This window comes from Talpa occidentalis, unplaced genomic scaffold (assembly GCF_014898055.3).
Source record: "Talpa occidentalis isolate TD23 unplaced genomic scaffold, MPIMG_talOcc4v2.1 talOcc4.10, whole genome shotgun sequence".
Classification (NCBI taxonomy): Eukaryota; Metazoa; Chordata; class Mammalia; order Eulipotyphla; family Talpidae; genus Talpa; species Talpa occidentalis.
This window is the reverse complement of record NW_023600993.1, coordinates 160,101-176,092: the sequence shown is the minus strand read 5'-3', so window position 1 is coordinate 176,092 and position 15,992 is coordinate 160,101.

Genomic DNA, 15,992 nt, shown 5'->3' with positions numbered 1-15,992 from the left:
CGTTTCCCGCCAGTAAAAGCTGTGACGGCCTCGTGTGTGCGTCAGCGCCTGACTGGGCCGCGCCTCTGGGGGCGGGGGCTGGGGGCGGGGGGCGGGCGGGGGGGTCCCCGTTCCTGTCCTGCCGAGCCGGGCAGGGGCGGCGCGCGGGCGGCTCCCGGGGACACGGCGGCGAGTCCACGCGCTCCCGGGGCCGCCCCGCCGCGTCCTCCAGCAGGTGCGACCCGACTCCGGCGGGAGGAGCGGGAGGGGCCGCGGGGTGGGGGCGCGGGGTGGAGCCAGGGTTCGGGGAGGGGCCGGGAAGGCGTGGGGTGGGGTGGGCGGGGCCGTGCGTGCGGTGGGCGGGGCCGCGCGTTGCTGGGCGGGGTTCTGCGTTGGGTGGGCGGGGCCTGCGCTGCGTGGGCGGGGCCTGCGTGGGGCGGCGGGCGGGCCCTGAGTTGAGGCGGGCGGGGCCGTGCCCGTGGCGGGGGTGGCAGCGCTGTGGTGGGCGGGGCCCGGGGCGGGGGCGGGGCCCGACTGCTCCGCCCCCGCGCGCCTGTCACGTGGGCGGCGATGGCCCCGCGGGGCTGTCCGCGCGCGTGGGCGGTCACGTGGGGGGCGCGCGTGCAGTCGCTGGCCCCGGCTTCAGCCCTGGGGCGCCGCGGGCCTCGCGGGGGTCAGTCGGGCCCCAGACGGCTGGCGGCGGCCACACCCGGAGGCGCGGCCGCGGCAGGCCGCTGAGGAGGCGCGCGGGCTGCGGGGCGCCGCCCCGGGGCGCGAGGACCCCCGCCGCGGACACCGCCCGCGTCTCCTCGAGGCCCGGGCTGACCCGGCGCGGAACCAGCGGCGCCCGAGCCCCCGCCTGGAGCCGGCGGCAGGTAAGCCCCCCGGGCAGGCCCTCCTCGCGCGGGCCGGCCGGGCCGCCGTGGCCCTCGGGCTGAGCTGGGCCCGCGGCGCGGGCGGGACGCGGGGTCCGGGCGGAGCCGGGAGGCCCAGCCGGCCGCCGCCCCAAGGCCGGGCCGAGAAGACCCCGGAAGGCGCGGGCCCTGGCCCGATCCAGCGGCCTTGAGGGGCGGGCGGGGTCTGCCTGGGTGCGCGGGGCGGGGGGGCCCGCGGGGTGGCCGCCTGGACCGGCCTCGCCTGCCCCACAGCCCCGTGGCGGGCCCTGCGGCGGTCGCGGCCCGCAGCCCTGTGCCGGGTTGTGGCCGGCGTGGCCGGGGCAGCTCCCGCCTCTCTGGCCTCTGCCCTGCCCGCTCCAGAGGGAAGCCCCGGCTTTTCCCCCTTCAAGGTGACCTCCCGGAGGACAGGGCCCTTCTCGCTTCTCGGGCTCAGAGCAGACTCCCCGGTGGCCCGGGCAGGCCGGCCCCGCAGTCCCCTTGCGTCGAAGGGGCGTTTGCCAAGTAAAGCGTCACGTCAGAAAACGGGCAGTTTTCCCGCTCGTGAAGGCCAGGCCTTCCCTGGGGAGAAGGGACAGAGGCACAGACGCCGGCCATGGAGACCCCGCTGCCCCCTCCCCCATGTACGGGCTGGTCTGGGGGTCTCTGGGGGGCACCAGCGTGGCCTGAGCAAATTGCAGGTTTTGACCTTGCAGTTTATTTTCTCGCTGAAACGTCTGCGTCCCCCTCAAGGACCCCAGGACGGGCTGTCTCTGCGTGGGCAGGCCCGTGGGTGTGTTGCTCGTGGACTCCCCTCCCCCCCAGAATGAGCCGGTCCAGAGCACGTGCGTGTGTCCGAGTGTTCGCGGCCCCGCGCGTGCCTGTGCGCTCATTAGCGGGCACTCCGCGGCTTGTTTCCGGAAGGGGGCCCGGGAAGGGGGCCGGCTCCACCCCCCAGGTGTTCTGGTTCTCCTCTGCCCCAGCATCCTGGTTTACACCCTTCTCCAAAATTAAGCCCCGAGCCAACGGCCACGGGGACAGCTAATGAGCTAGGCCAGGGCGCACCGTGCCTTCCCCCAACACTGGGGACCCCAACACTGGGACCCCCAATACCATGGGCCCCCGACACCAGACCCCGGCACCAGGCTGCCGCTGCTGTGAGCATCTGGCCGCTCAGGCTGAGGGGCCGAAGCCCCCCGCATCCTCTCCGTCAGGAAAGTGTTGGGGGGTGGGAAGCCACGAGGCAAGGATTTAAGTCCCACCTGAAGGCCCGGCTGGGCCTGTTGGCAGGAAACTGTTGAGATGACACAGCCAAGTCCCCGGGGCTGTGAGAGCACTTGGTCGCCGTGATGACTTGCAAGCCCATGTGGAAGGCTGGTTGCGAGGCGCCCTCGGAAATCCACAGCCCCCTCCCCAGCGGGAAGCACGCGGTGGGAGGCCTGGTCTGCCACACATCGCCGCGCCCCTTCTCTGTGGAGGTGCTTAGCTGGCCAGCATCTCCCCGTCGGCGGCGGCGTCGGCAGGAGCCGTCCCGCCAGGCGCCCCTCAGAGGCAAGCTCAGGACTGTGCCCGTGATTTGGGTGAAATGGCCGCCGCGCGGTGCAGCCGGTGGCTCTGGAAAGGCGGTGCTGGCCAGAATCTAATAAAGAACGTCAGGTAAAGGTGACTCCCGGGCAGAGAGCGCCAATTCCTTGATGATGTTGGTTGACAAATGAAGCCTTTGGCACTCGACGGTGGAAGCTGTCGCACGTGTTGAAACGGTTAGTGGGAAGCCGGGCGTCCCGGCTGATGTGCTGCCTGTCTCGCTTGGGGGTTCTGCGAGCCTCAGCCTGCACCGCACGCGCTGAAAAGAATCCAGGGCGTTAACCAGCAGCAGAGGGTGAAGCGTGAGGTCCTTGGTGTCTCTACTTGCTTGTTCAGCACACGCAGTCGTGGGGACGGGAGCGCCCATCACCAGCCCGCCGTGGCCGGTCAGACTCTCAGGCCCTGGATCCCACGGCCGTGGGCCCGACCGCTTACCTGCCGCCTACCTGCTCCGCGTCCAGGCCTGGTCCAGCCATCATGTGCTGCCCCCAGATGAGTCCCTGCTGCCAGGCCGGGCAGTGGCTGCAGCCAGCCAGGGGTCAAGGAGGGGAGAGCATCCGTGGTGCAGAAGCGACGCCCTTGGCCAAGGCGACGCAGGTGTGGGGACGCTGGTGCTCCGAGCCCCTGGGCTCGCACTGCCTGGGGGATGCGCCCACGGAGTGCCGCCCAATCTGGGCCTGGACAGGCGGAGGGGAGAGGCGAGGAGGGAGCCGTGGCCACCCCTGCCCAGGGTGTGGCCTCCTTTGTGGGGCCTTCTTGCCCCATCTCCACCCCGCTTAGCCAGCCATTGTCACTGCGTCTCGCTGGACGGGGTCAGCACAGCTGGGCTCGCTTCCGGGGGAGCTCTGCAGGGTCTGGGGGCAGGGTCTGTGCGGCCCCCATGGATGCGAGCTGAGCCAGGGTGGGGGACCCTCCCCGGAGCCCTGACGTCTCCTCCCACACTTAGATTTTTCAGTGAAAACACACAGCGTCTCCGGCGCGTCTCACGGTGGGTCAGAGACGCTGCGACCCTGCCAGGGAAGAGCTGGACGGACCCCAAAGTGAGGGTCGTTCTCTGGGGGCAGCTGCCTTGGGCTGGGCATTTGCACCCCCGGGGTCTGCCTGGGACGCCCTCAGGGGCAGACTCTGGGTGCCTGGTCAGGGGGTGCCTGGGCCCGGTTCTCGCCCTCCCGCCTGCAGCCCGACCCGTGCCAGGCCGACCCCCGGGGTCTTGGGAAGCGCACAGGCAGAGAAAATGGAAGTGAAAATCTCCGGAAGGGGTTGTATTGCTTCCGCCGGTAGCGGGATCCTTTCCGGGGGCTCCCAGCACCGCTCAGATGTTGCCTGGTGAACCTTGAAGTTCATCGCCTTGAAAAGCTAAGTTGTAAAGGGTGATGGGTCCCCCGCGGCTCTTTACCTTAAGACAGGCGAGGCCTGAACGGGGGGTGTGTGTGTGTGTCTGGGAGGGGCCCCTTCCTGCCGCTGTGTTGGGGTGTCCAGGCGCCTGGTGGCGGGGAGGACCCCTGGCTGCGCGACGGCGGTGGCCGCCTCCTCCTGGCGTTGTCAGTGAGTGTTGGGTGGTTTCCTTCCCGCGCTGGGTGCTGTGTGGAAACGTGGCTCTCTGTGTGGTGACGCTTCATCTGGCCGCGCTGGTGGATTTGTTTATGAGCTGTGCGGGGGGTGCGGGGTGCGGTGTGGGGGTGTGCGTGACGTGGCTGTCTTTTCCCGGGTGCTCTGGCTGTGACTTCCGTCCTCGCTGCCCGGGAGCGGCCCGGCCGGCGCCCCCCGTCCCGCCTGCGGAGCGGCCGTCCCGGCTCGCGGGCTCACGGGCTGGCGGCGGCGTCCTCACGGCACCGGCGTCTCTCGGGCCTCACCGAGCGCGGAGGTGCCGGCGCGGCTCGTTCCTAAGATGAACGTGGGGTGCAGACCCCGGGGTCGCTCCCGCGGGGCCCTCGCGCCCACAGGCGCCGGCTGGGCGCTGCGCGTGCCGAGCCCAGACCCGCGGCGGGGGGCGGGGGGGTGGGGCGCGCCCGGGGGCCGGTGGTCAGCGGCCCTGACCGCGAGGAGGGTCCGAGGGGGGTCCGCGGGGGGGGGGGCGCGCCGCGCGGGGGGGCGCCCTCTGCCGGCCTCCCGGGCCCCGCCAGCGCCCGCGGCTTCTGGGCCGGCTCCGGGGGGCGCGGGCCTGGCGGGCGGCGGGTCCACGAAACTCCTGCCCGTCCCGTCCTTCGTCCTTCTCCTGAGAGCAGCGGCGGCGCTTCGCAGCCCCCGTGGAGTGCGGGCGCCAGACCCGGGCTCTAGGCCGCGGCGATGCTGGTGGGAGCCCCGCCCGCGCAGGGAGCCTCCCGCTCGGCTCCCAAGGCGGGGCCCGTGGGCACGGCACGTTTCTCCGCCTAGAGCAGAAGGCCTCCCCTGCGCCTGCTCCCCGCGCGCCCTGGGCAGGCAAAGACGCCACCGGCGGGCTCGGGTGCGGACAGGAAAGCCCTGCCAGCCTGTCCCTGCAGAGCCCCAGCAGAGCCGGCCTCGCCCGCCCCCGCCTCGGCCAGGGGTGCTTAAACCTCCCAACGTGAGGGCTCCAGGCGCCGCTCTTCATTGTGGGTATTTTCTTTAAAAGCTTTTGATTTCCACACAGGCAGCGGGCGGGGGTGTCACTGGGCGTTGCCATGTCATTCCCACTGTTTTCCTGCTACACCGCAGGATAAAAGCACATCCAAGGAGACGCAGGCTGACTCTGGCACCCCAGCTGGGGGGGCCTCAGGGCAGGCCAGAAACCCAACCCCCCACGCCCTGGGCTGCAGCAGGGCCCCTCAACACTGATTAGCAAAGCCTCCTGCCCTCACCAGGAATCTTTCTGAAGTCCTGTTAGAGCCAATGGAGCCTCTGGTCAGGCCACACCTGGTCAGGGTGGCCGCCGTCCCTCAGAGTGGCTGTCGCCGTGGTCACTGCGGGCTGGATGCCCGGTGGGTCAGGCCTGGGAAGGACTCAGGCCCTCAGTCAGTATCATCTTGCTGTGATCTTGGGTGGAAGGGGTCTCTGGGACCCCGTCCATGGCCCCACCTCTGCACACCCTGCCCAGGAGGCCTCCCACATGCCAGCGTCTGAGCTTGCAGCCAGTCCTGTGGAGGCCACCCGCCGGCAGATTGTCCAGCAGCAGCCTGTGCCCAGCGGCATGGGGGAGGCCAGCACCGAGGGAGGATGGGTGGAGGCGGAGGGGCTGGCGGTTTCTGCCACCAACATTAACCCGGGTGGAAACGACTCCCACACCAATTGACTGTTTGGTATTTCCCCATTACCTTTCTTTCTAGATCACTGAGCCATAAAATTACATGCATGTGCTGAGAGGAAGTCAAGATGTAAAGTCCCCAGCAGGACAGCAGAGCAAAGGGCAGGCCATCCTGCCGGGCCTGGAAATGAGCCCCGGCGGGTCAGCAGACACTGGATGACAGCCAGGTCCTGACCGTGCCAAGTGAGGCACTGGTGAGAGATCAGGCCTGGGGGTGGGGCAAGGAGGAGCTGACCCCAGGCTGGCAGGGACAAGGGGGGGGGGTCCAGCAAGCTGCCTGGAGCAGGGGTAGGGACTGGGAACAGAAAACTGTCAGGGGACACAAAAATGTAGGCTTCTATTCTTAAAGAAGTGTAGCTGAGGGCTCAGCCCCTGAGGGCAGGACTGGGTCAAAGCCACAGGTAGGCAGCTGGGCCTGCGGCAGCATCTTCACGAAAACCACCCTTGGTCACAACACTGTGTGTGATTTAGGGCTCACCCCCTCCATGGCCCCTGTTGTCCCCCACGGTCCATGGGGTACCTCCCCCATTGGCTTCCCACGCCGCCCCTCTCTCTGGGAGCCTCCATCGTCATCAGATCACTAGGATTGTTGCAAATGGCAAGATTTCATCTTTTTCACAGCCGACTAGTATTCCACTGTGGTACACACACAGAACCCTCCAGGAGTCTGGCTGGTGGGGGAGTCGGCCATCTGCCCTCTGGTGCCCAGGCTGCTTCTATAGCTGTGAAGCTTCGGCAGGCCCTGCTGGCAGATTCACTGTGTTCTCACAGGTTGGCATGGGGCAGCCATAGGGAGACTACGGGATGGTGTGGCGGGCAGGGAGAGGACAGGCGGCTTACGTCACATCTCGCTCTCGACTGGAAATGGGTTGGCTCCTGGGGATGCCTGGCGTGTGTCAGGCATACTCGGTGGTCACTGCTGGCATCGTGTCCAGAAGTGGGTGCTCTGAGCCCTGACAGTGGGGTAGGGGCAGCCTCTACACAAGGGTCACCACCCAGTGCGGCGGCCCTGGTTGCCACTCCCAGTGCAGCCAAGCTCGCAGGGGAGGGCAGGAGTGGACACATCCAAATAAGGGCTGATGTTCAGCCCTTGGGGTGGGGGCAAAGGCCAGCTCTGTCCATGTTGTCAATCTGTGACTCTCCACATCATGTGTCACTGAAAGATGTAGTTTCCACGTGAATGTAGTTGCCAGTTCTGTCTACATGTTTCACTGAATCATGGAGACCCTGTCCCATTTTTCAGTATCTTCAAACAAAAAAACGTGACATCAGACTGAGGCCCAGACAGGGCTTAGCAGCTGAGTGACCACCTGGGCATCCGTCCCCACTCCAGGAGCCCTGGCTGCTGAGACCCGGAGGGGCCTTGGCGCCGGCTCCCCCCACAGGGCACGCATCCAAGAGGAAAGGCTGGGGCCGCAGAGGCCTTTGCTCAGGCCTAGTAGCTGAGGTAGCTTCATCTCTGCAGGGGGCGAAAGAGGGGACTATGGGTGGGGTCAGCCCTTAACCTTGCAAAGAGGCAGATTGTCCCTCTTGACACCTGCAAACCAAGGAGAGGTCACGGCCTGTCTAGGGCCAGGTGGCCCCCCTCCATCCTCTTGGTGGACGTCAGCATTTCCCATACACAACATTAGCAGCATCAGATAGGGGTGTGTGGAAATCCGTGACAAAGGGCACAAACGGTGTGTAACTATTACTCAGGCCTATGTCTCGGGACGTCTTGAAGGGATTGCTGCCGCATGCACCCTTTTTACAGGAAGTAGTGTAGGGACATCCATTGGGTGCTAGTTCTGCTCCCGGCATCCACATCCCCTTTCTGGCACCAACTCTGACTATCCCTTGGGGAACCCCAGCCCCTCTTCTCAGTGTGTCAGTTGAGCAGGGCTGGACCCCCTCCCATCATGGGGAGCATAGTGTCTCAAGCACTCCTTTGTCAAGGGGCCTGGCTGGGTGATGGGGAACCGGGACAAGATGAGTCAGTGAATCTGTGCTGGTGATTTATGGGACATGATGTCCCTGATGTAATGAAAATTTAAGTAAAAATGAAGGTGGCACAAAGGATAAAACACAGCCTGGAGGTGGAGAAGACTTAACTCTCCACCGTCTGTGCATCTGGATCCAGCAGTGCCTGAAGCCATCGCCCCCACCCCCAGGCATGTTACATGCAGCAGCCAATTCACCTTCTTTGTGAAGTCAGTTTGATTTTCATTTTCTGCCACTCAGAAGCAAAAACACCGTGATATACAAAGGGGAAAATGGAAAGGTGAACTAGCTAAAAATCAGTGTTTGTGTCTTAGGATAGATGCACTCGTTCCTTTTATTTTCCCTTTAACATGTAACTTAATTTTAAAGAGATGTTTCAACCAATTTAGCCAATTTGTTTCTCATCTGACAATTCTCCCTAATGGACTTTGGAAGATTGACTCTGGCTGCATGGAGAGTTGATTTTCTTTATTTGTAATATCACAAAATAGCTTTGCTGTGAAAATTTTCTTTCAGCAGTATCCATTGTGCAGAGAAAATGACTGACTCTCCAAGTGCCAACCATGAGACCCATCCGACTTGTTGACTCAACAAAAGGGTCACCTGCGTGGAAATCTTTTCAGTGCTGGAGCTACTTGAAAAGCATTTGCAATGATGAAGCCTGAAAACTGCACAGTTAGGGCTCCTTATCTCCCTTGTTGAGTAATGATTGGAGAAGTAAGGAAGAGGAAACCATTTATCAAAAAGGCAACCTTGAACTAGAAAAAGGATTTAACACAAGGAACTGTTGGCATCGCTGGGGGAGGGGCCCTCGACATCCCTGCTTCTCTGACGCTGGGCAGAGAGGGATGTCACCAAGGAAAACAAGGGCCAGGACTGCAATGTGCCCCTTCATTGTATGTACTAGGATTTATTGATTTTTAATACCTAGTTGATCAGGGAAGCCTGGGTGTAGTCTGTGATGCAAAACATGAAGGCAAGTGGGCTCACCTTTGAGGTGCTGACTGGGAAACACTCCTGCTGTGGGACCACCTGGGCCCCCCCAAGGTGGGCGCAGGGCACATGCAGGTGTGGGTGCCCCTGGCTCTGGTGCGTAGAGGCGGGTGGGTGCTACAAGGCCCTGTGGTTAATCTCCTGTAGGTCCCAGGGAGGTGGTCAGAATCTGTTCCTAGTGCAGTGGGTTCTGTCTGGAGCATCTCGGGTGGTGCTGGTCTTCGGGGCCAGACCAGGGGCCATTCCTGGTGTCCTGGAGCAAATGTGGAGGGCACTTGCAGGGTCACGCTACCCAGCTGGAGTAGCCGTTTAAATGTTGTCCTGTTCTAACAGAGGTTGCTCAGGCCCCCACCTGGGATGGCTCCCCCTTGCCTGGAGGTGAGGCGAACAGCTGCTGCCACGTGCTGGCTCTGCTTGGATGGTGAGGTCTTGGCCTTGGGGTACAGGCCCCCTTCTTCAGCACACCACCTCGGCCCATCTGCCTCTAAATGGCCCCCAGGTCCCCTCCCCACTGCCCGCCTTGCCCTCTCAGGGCTCGGCCTGCAGTCAGGTCCAAGGTTGGTGTAGGATGTGGGTTTGGACCCTGGGGCCACAGCGACACTGTGGCCCAGGCCTCCCGCAGTGGCCGGGGCAGCATGTGGTCGGGGCTTCAGTGGGAAGTGAGGACCCTCTCCACGCATGGGCAGGTGTCACCATGTCCCCCACGCCTTCCTTGGGGGCCAGCCATCCAGAGGCCCCGCTGCCCGCGTCGCACAGCCCTGAGTCCAGCCTGGCCTTGAAGGCAGGGTGAGTGGACGCAGGGGTGACGCCATCTGCACACTTGAGTGTGGCTGTGACTTGGCTGTGAACGTGTGGAGGGGGTGACCCAGAGCCCTTGTCTCACCACCATATCCATATATTGACATTGGCCAAGGGGTTCAGTGTGTGAGCCCCAGGAATGGTGCCATGGCACCAGGAACCCTTATCTGAGAGGTTTGGGGGAACAGCAGAAGAGGTCAGTTTGCTAGGAGATAGCCTCCTTGTGCCAGGGGAAGGCACTCCCATGCCAGAGACAGAATTCTAGGCTGAGAAAACCTTGCCAAAGCAGCCACCCAGCCCCTTCTTGCCATTTTTTTTTTTTTTAAGATTTATACATACAAGAACTAGGGTGCAGGCCAGAGATACAGGGGTGCGAGAACTCACCAGACAGTGGGGAGCAGCGAGGAGACAGGAGAGGTCTGCTGCGCCATGTGGGTAGCTCCCTGGCTGGGGATAGAACTTGTGCTGCAGTAGCTGCGGACAGCTTCATAGTGCTGAGACTTAACCCCTGCACCAAAAGGGAGGCCCCGTCTTGCTGATGATTCTTGGTAAGTTTGTTGCTTCTTTGTCTAAAAGGCATAAAAGCTCTCTGGCCGCTTCTGGGGGCTCTTTATTCTCCTGCAGAGGCTCCCTGTGCAAGTAAAAGCACAATAAAAGGGGCACTTTTCTCCTGCTCATCTGTTCTAGCCAGTTTAGTTTTCAGCTAAGTCAGGAGCCCTAAGAAGCTCAAGGAAGATTCTCTTAAGACAGGAAAATGATGTGTCTTTGTAACAGTGATTTCCTTTGAGTGGGACAACCTCAGCCAAAACACTTCCCTGGGCCTCCCAGTGGCACAGGCAGTTGAGGGCAGCGCCGTGGAGCTATCTGCAGCCTCCGCGTCGCCAGTTCAATCCTGGCCGGCCGCTGAGAGGCCCACGTGGCGCACCCGCGGCTCCCTCAGCAGTGCGTTTCGTCAGTCTGCCTGTCCTGTTCCCTGCTCGGAATCCTCAGCCTCCCGCGCATCTGGTCTGGAACCCGGATCTTGTATAATCTTTATTTAAAAAACCCCACAAATGCGGTTTTCTCTGGGTAACAAGTGGCTTCACAGTGTAAAAAGCTTGAGTGGAAAAAAATTAGTCTTCTCTCCCCAAACAGCTTCCTTTTGCTGAAATGCCAGGCGGTTTCTGGCAGGCGTGGGGGCATCTCAGGGTAGCCCGGCAGCAAGGTCCTTGGTAGGCCTCTGGCTCTTAAGTGGAGTTTGAACATTCACAATAGGGCCCCACAGGGGCTTCCCACTGAAGACCCCAGGTCTGAGCCCGCGTCCTCTTCTCTGAGGGCCCTCCCAGGAGTCATGCTGCCCAGACGAACTGCCGTTGAGGAGCGCCCGTCGCGCCTCCCCGCGCCAGGGGGTGGAGTCCGGCCAGCTGGTCCGCCCAGAGAAGGTGGGGGCGACTGGCCGTGCCCTGGGGGCACAAAGCTTGGGGGCGGGGCCACCCCCAGCGCTCCCAAGGGAAACGAGGATGAAGCCGGGGGAAAAGCACCCGCGCAGCGGCCAGGAGCAGACTGCGCGCTCGGGGACGCAGGTCGGCGCTGGCCTCCCCCCGGGGCGTGCCTGGAGCTCGGCTTGGAGCCCCCCGGCCTCAGTCGAGAATAGGCCCGCGTGGCCCTGCCTGCGGGGGCGCGCCTGTCCCCGCGGCAGCTGTGTCCCTGCCCCCCGAGTGAGGAGCTGCCCCACTCGGGGAACCCCACCCCCGGGGGGCAGCCCCAGGCCCCACTCCTGCTGCACAATCGGGCGCTTCGTGCAGGACAGTCGCCCCAGCTGCCTTTGCACGGCTCAGGGGTCCCCAAGCACAAGGTCAGGCTTGCTGTGACCCCCGCCGGCGCCCGCACCCCCGAGAGGGGAGGCGGCAGAGCGGGGTGGGGGCCGCGGGACCAGCCCCACGCGCCGCGGCACTCCCGGGCTCGGAGCCGCCTTCGCCCCGCGCGCGCTGTCCAGTCCCAAAGCAGCCGTTTTCCCCGACTTACACGCCACGGGTGTGGGCGCAAAGGGCTCCCTCCCTGCGGCCGGGCCGCGGCCTGTGAGGCTTCCTCCGGGAGACGTCGGGCAGGACCGAGGCCCGCCTGTGGCCGGGCCCTGCGGCCTCTGGGCGCCGCCTGTCTTCTCTCCTCGGAGGCTGGACCCGCCTGCCCCGGATCCGGGGCCGACCTCGTCCGCGCGGGTCTCCTCCCCCCACGGGCGCCGTCCTCCCCGCGGGTCTCCTCCTCCCGACGGGCGCCGTCCTCCCCGCGGGTCTCCTTCCCCCGACGGGCGCCGTCCTCCCCGCGGGTCTCCTCTCCCCGGCGGGCGCCGTCCTCCCCGCGGGTCTCTTCCTGGCGGGCGCTGTTCTTTCCGCCAGCGCGTGTCTTCTCAGAGCCTGCCGACCTCGGCTTATATCCTCTTTCAGGGGCCCCGCCCACGGGTCTGATTGGACTATTTTTCAATCCTGTGGCTGATTGGGCCATTTACCCATCAGCCCATAGCACCTGATTGGTCCATTCCACAGTCCAGGACGTGCGCTTTACATAAAAAGGTTCCGAGGAGCCGCTGCCACCACTGACTTGTGAGAGGCTGAGTCCTGGTATCCAACGTCTGATTGGCTCATTCAGCACCAATCAGCTCATGGCTCACACCTGATTGGCCTGTTCCATGATCCGGGAAGTACGCTGTTGCATAAAAGGTTTCTGAGGCGCAAGTGCCACAACCGACTTGTGGAGCCGCAGGTGCGAGGGCCACGGCTCCTGCCGCGCTCCCGCCGCGGCCTCGCTGGCCGGCTGGGTCCGGGAACAGGCGGTCCGGCCAGCGGACCCTGCTGCGCGCGCGAGTGTGTCCACGCGAAGCTGCCGCTCTCTCCAGGGCCGCGGCGCGGGCTTCGCACGCTGGACGCGGCTGCCGCGGGCGGCGGGCTGGACGCCGGCCCCGGGCATCTGGCGGCGCGGCTCCGCCGTCCCGGGCCTGCCTGTGGCGAGCGCCGCGGTGCCGTGCTCCGGAGGGCGGCCGGCCCGGGGCCCCCGTGCCCGCGGCCGCTTCCCGGAACCCGGGGTCTGGGCGCCGGGGCCCGCTGCCGCGAGCGCGGCCCTGCCCTGCCCGCCCTGCCCGCCGTGCCCTGCCCTGCCCGCCCTGCCCTGCCCTGCCCACCCTGCCCTGCCCTGCCCTGCCCTGCCCGCCGTGCCCTGCCCTGCCCTGCCCTGCCCTGCCCGCCGTGCCCTGCCCTGCCCGCCCTGCCCTGCCCTGCCCTGCCCTGCCCTGCCCTGCCCTGCCCGCCCTGCCCTGCCCTGCCCTGCCCTGCCCTGCCCTGCCCTGCCCGCCCTGCCCTGCCCTGCCCTGCCCTGCCCTGCCCGCCGTGCCCTGCCCTGCCCTGCCCACCGTGCCCTGCCCTTCCCTGCCCGCCCTGCCCTGCCCTGCCCTGCCCTCCGTGCCCTGCCATGCCCTGCCCTGCCCGCCCTGCCCTGCCCTGCCCTGCCCGCCGTGCCCTGCCCTGCCCTGCCCGCCGTGCCCTGCCATGCCCTTCCCTGCCCGCCCTGCCCTGCCCTGCCCTGCCCGCCGTGCCCTGCCCTGCCCGCCATGCCCTGCCCTGCCCTTCCCTGCCCGCCCTGCCCTGCCCTGCCCTGCCCGCCATGCCCTGTCCTGCCAGCCCTGCCCTGCCCACCCTGCCCGCCGTGCCCTGCCCTGCCAGCCCTGCCCTGCCCTGCCCGCCCTGCCCTGCCCTGCCAGCCCTTCCCTGCCCGCCGTGCCCTGCCCTGCCCTGCCTGCCGTGCCCTGCCCTGCCCTGCCCTGCCCTGCCCGCCGTGCCCTGCCCTGCCCTTCCCTGCCCGCCGTGCCCTGCCCTGCCCTGCCCTGCCTGCCGTGCCCTGCCCTGCCTGCCGTGCCCTGCCCTGCCAGCCCTGCCCTGCCCTGCCCGCCCTGCCCTGCCCTGCCCACCGTGCCCTGCCCTGCCCTGCCCTGCCCTGCCCTGCCCGCTGTGCAGAGCTCGCCGCGGCCCAGCTGCCGGGAGAAGGGCGCGGGTAGTGGTCAGTGCAGCGGGCCGCAGCCCGGGAGCAGCCCCCGCCCTCGCACGAGGCGGGCCACGCTCATTCCCGCCCACGGAAAGACGCTGCGACTTGGGCCTTGGTCATTTTTAAGCAGAGGCAAGGATTCACGAAGGGGAGGATCGCTTTCATGACGAGTCACATCACCGTGCTCGCCGCAAGACCCCTGGGCCAGAGAGAGGGCTTAGGAGAATTGAGTCTGCATCAAATACTGAACAGCAACAAAAATACACACACACACACACACACACACACAGAGAGAAACGCACCAAAGAAAAGCCACCTATCCCGGCTGAAATAATTGTTTGGAAGAGACAGAAGCCAGGAAGCTAGAGGTGACGGTCCCAGCCCGGCACCAGGACCCGGACTGGTCCGATTCACACACAGCTCTCTGGTCCTGCTGGGGACTGGGGCCCAGAGAGGGCCCTGGGCCTGGCCTTGCTCCCCACCACCCGCCTCCTCCGGCTGTCCCTCGGGATGGGGCTGCCACGCCAACCCCCGGCTTTGACAGCAACGTCACCCCACTGTAAAGCCCTGATTTTGCCAAACACACAACATGCAGCAAATGGAATAACTTCCTTATTTAAAATTTGTTGATTTTTACAACCTATTGGATCCTAAACATTTTTAGCAGCCTATGACCCTCATTATCTGGTGGGCGATGTCTTTACTGGACACTGGGGCCTGGGCTGACAGTGTGTCTCAGCACAGTGGGACACTGATGATAAGCAGGATCCTCAGGAATCATTGCAGACCACGGTGCCCCCACATGTCCATCATTTCACAGGCCGGGCTGTCAGCTGGGCTCTCTTTAGGGCCTGCTGGAAGGCCCTGCTGGAAGGCCTTCCTTTTCCCAGCGCTCCTCTGCGTCAGTTGGCAATTTTCTGAGGCGTCTGCCTGTCCATTAATAGAATCAGCCTTGACTTTTGCAGATTGAATTTTGTAAATTGGTTTTATTGAAAGTGAGAAATGGCTTGAAGACCCACAGAAGGGAGAAAATGGAGAAAGTCCCGAGAACGGAGGCCTCGCCTCCACCAGTGTGGACTAGCGAGTGGCTCTGTGTCACACTGTGGGCAGTGTGGACGCCTTCCCAGGCTTGGAGGCCAGCTCTGGCCTGACCTCAAACGGGCCCAGTCCCTGAGCTTCACAGGCCGTGGCTGCAGGGCCGCCGGGCAGCAGGGGGCTGTAGGGGGAGGTCTCTGGGCATCCGCTGGCTGCAGCAGACTGGGTGGCAAGGATTTTCCATTCACATTTCTGTGCCGTCACGGTCAGGATGAAGGTGATAATATTTCTCACGTTTACCTTTTCACTAAAAAGAAAGGTTGCTGTTAGGGGACGGGATGGCCCTTTACTTCAGCATTTAAATTGCTTCACCACACCTGATTTGTAGCTTACATTTTCTTTAACGAAAAAAGGATGATTCATGAACCAAATTTGACATAGAAAATCAAACCCCACTGATATACTGATATACTTTAATGGGAATCATTCTCATCTAAATAGACAACCTTAGCAGTATCCTATTTTCAAGATAACATTACTGTGAATGAAACAGCGCAGCGAATGCTCCCAGCACCTACAGGACCAGGGCCTAAGCAGCAGCTGGGAACGATAAGGTGGAGGTCAGTCTCATCCTTCTCTAGAAGGAGGCGCCCGGCACCCTCCCTCCATCCCAGTTCATATCTGTTTATTGGGCAGTCCCGGATGGGATGAGCCGTCGGAAAGTCCTTTGCCTGCCCTTGCCTGAGGTCACAGCTGGCCAACGCCCCTCCTCTGGGGCTGGGGTCACTCTGATGCTCAGACCCTCTTCCTGCCCGCCCGCCCACCAGGCCCTGCCCACCAGGCCCCTGTGCTCTGTGCCCGACTAGTCACCTCTGCGTTCAGGTGGGCCGGGCTGGGGTGGGGGTGAGGCTCTGGCTGCCTTTGACCTGCAGCCGACTCCTTCCCACCCTCAGCTGCTCTGCAAAGAGGTGGTGATGCCTTTTCATCAGGAGTGGGGAGCCCGGGCGTCCCTCTAACGAGGATGGTGCTGGTTCAGGACCACCCTGGCCCCTCCCCTGGGCCACACTTCTGCAGGCCGCCTGGCTCCAGGCCTGGGCACCTCCGGGCCCTGCGGATAAGCACAGGCTTGCACTCCCTCTACTGGCTGCTCTCAGAGCTGCAGCTCCTGTACCCCGCTGCGACCCCCGGGGACCCCAGCTTTGGCTGCCTCCCTGGTATCTCTCCTGCTGGCCTCTCCTGGGCCTGGCCCCTGCCCACCCCTTACCAGGACTGTGGTGACTGCGGGGAAAGGGGATGGATTTGGAGCCCTGGCCGCTGCCTGTTGACTGGGCCTGGCCACCTGGAGCCCAGGAAGCAAAGGGGACTAACTAGGATCTTTTACAAGATGTCTGATGTGTAGGAAGCCTGATCAACTGATCATTCCAGACCCTGCCCACCCCTCCCTGGCTGGCCCCAGACACTGGGCTCACCCGACCCACCCA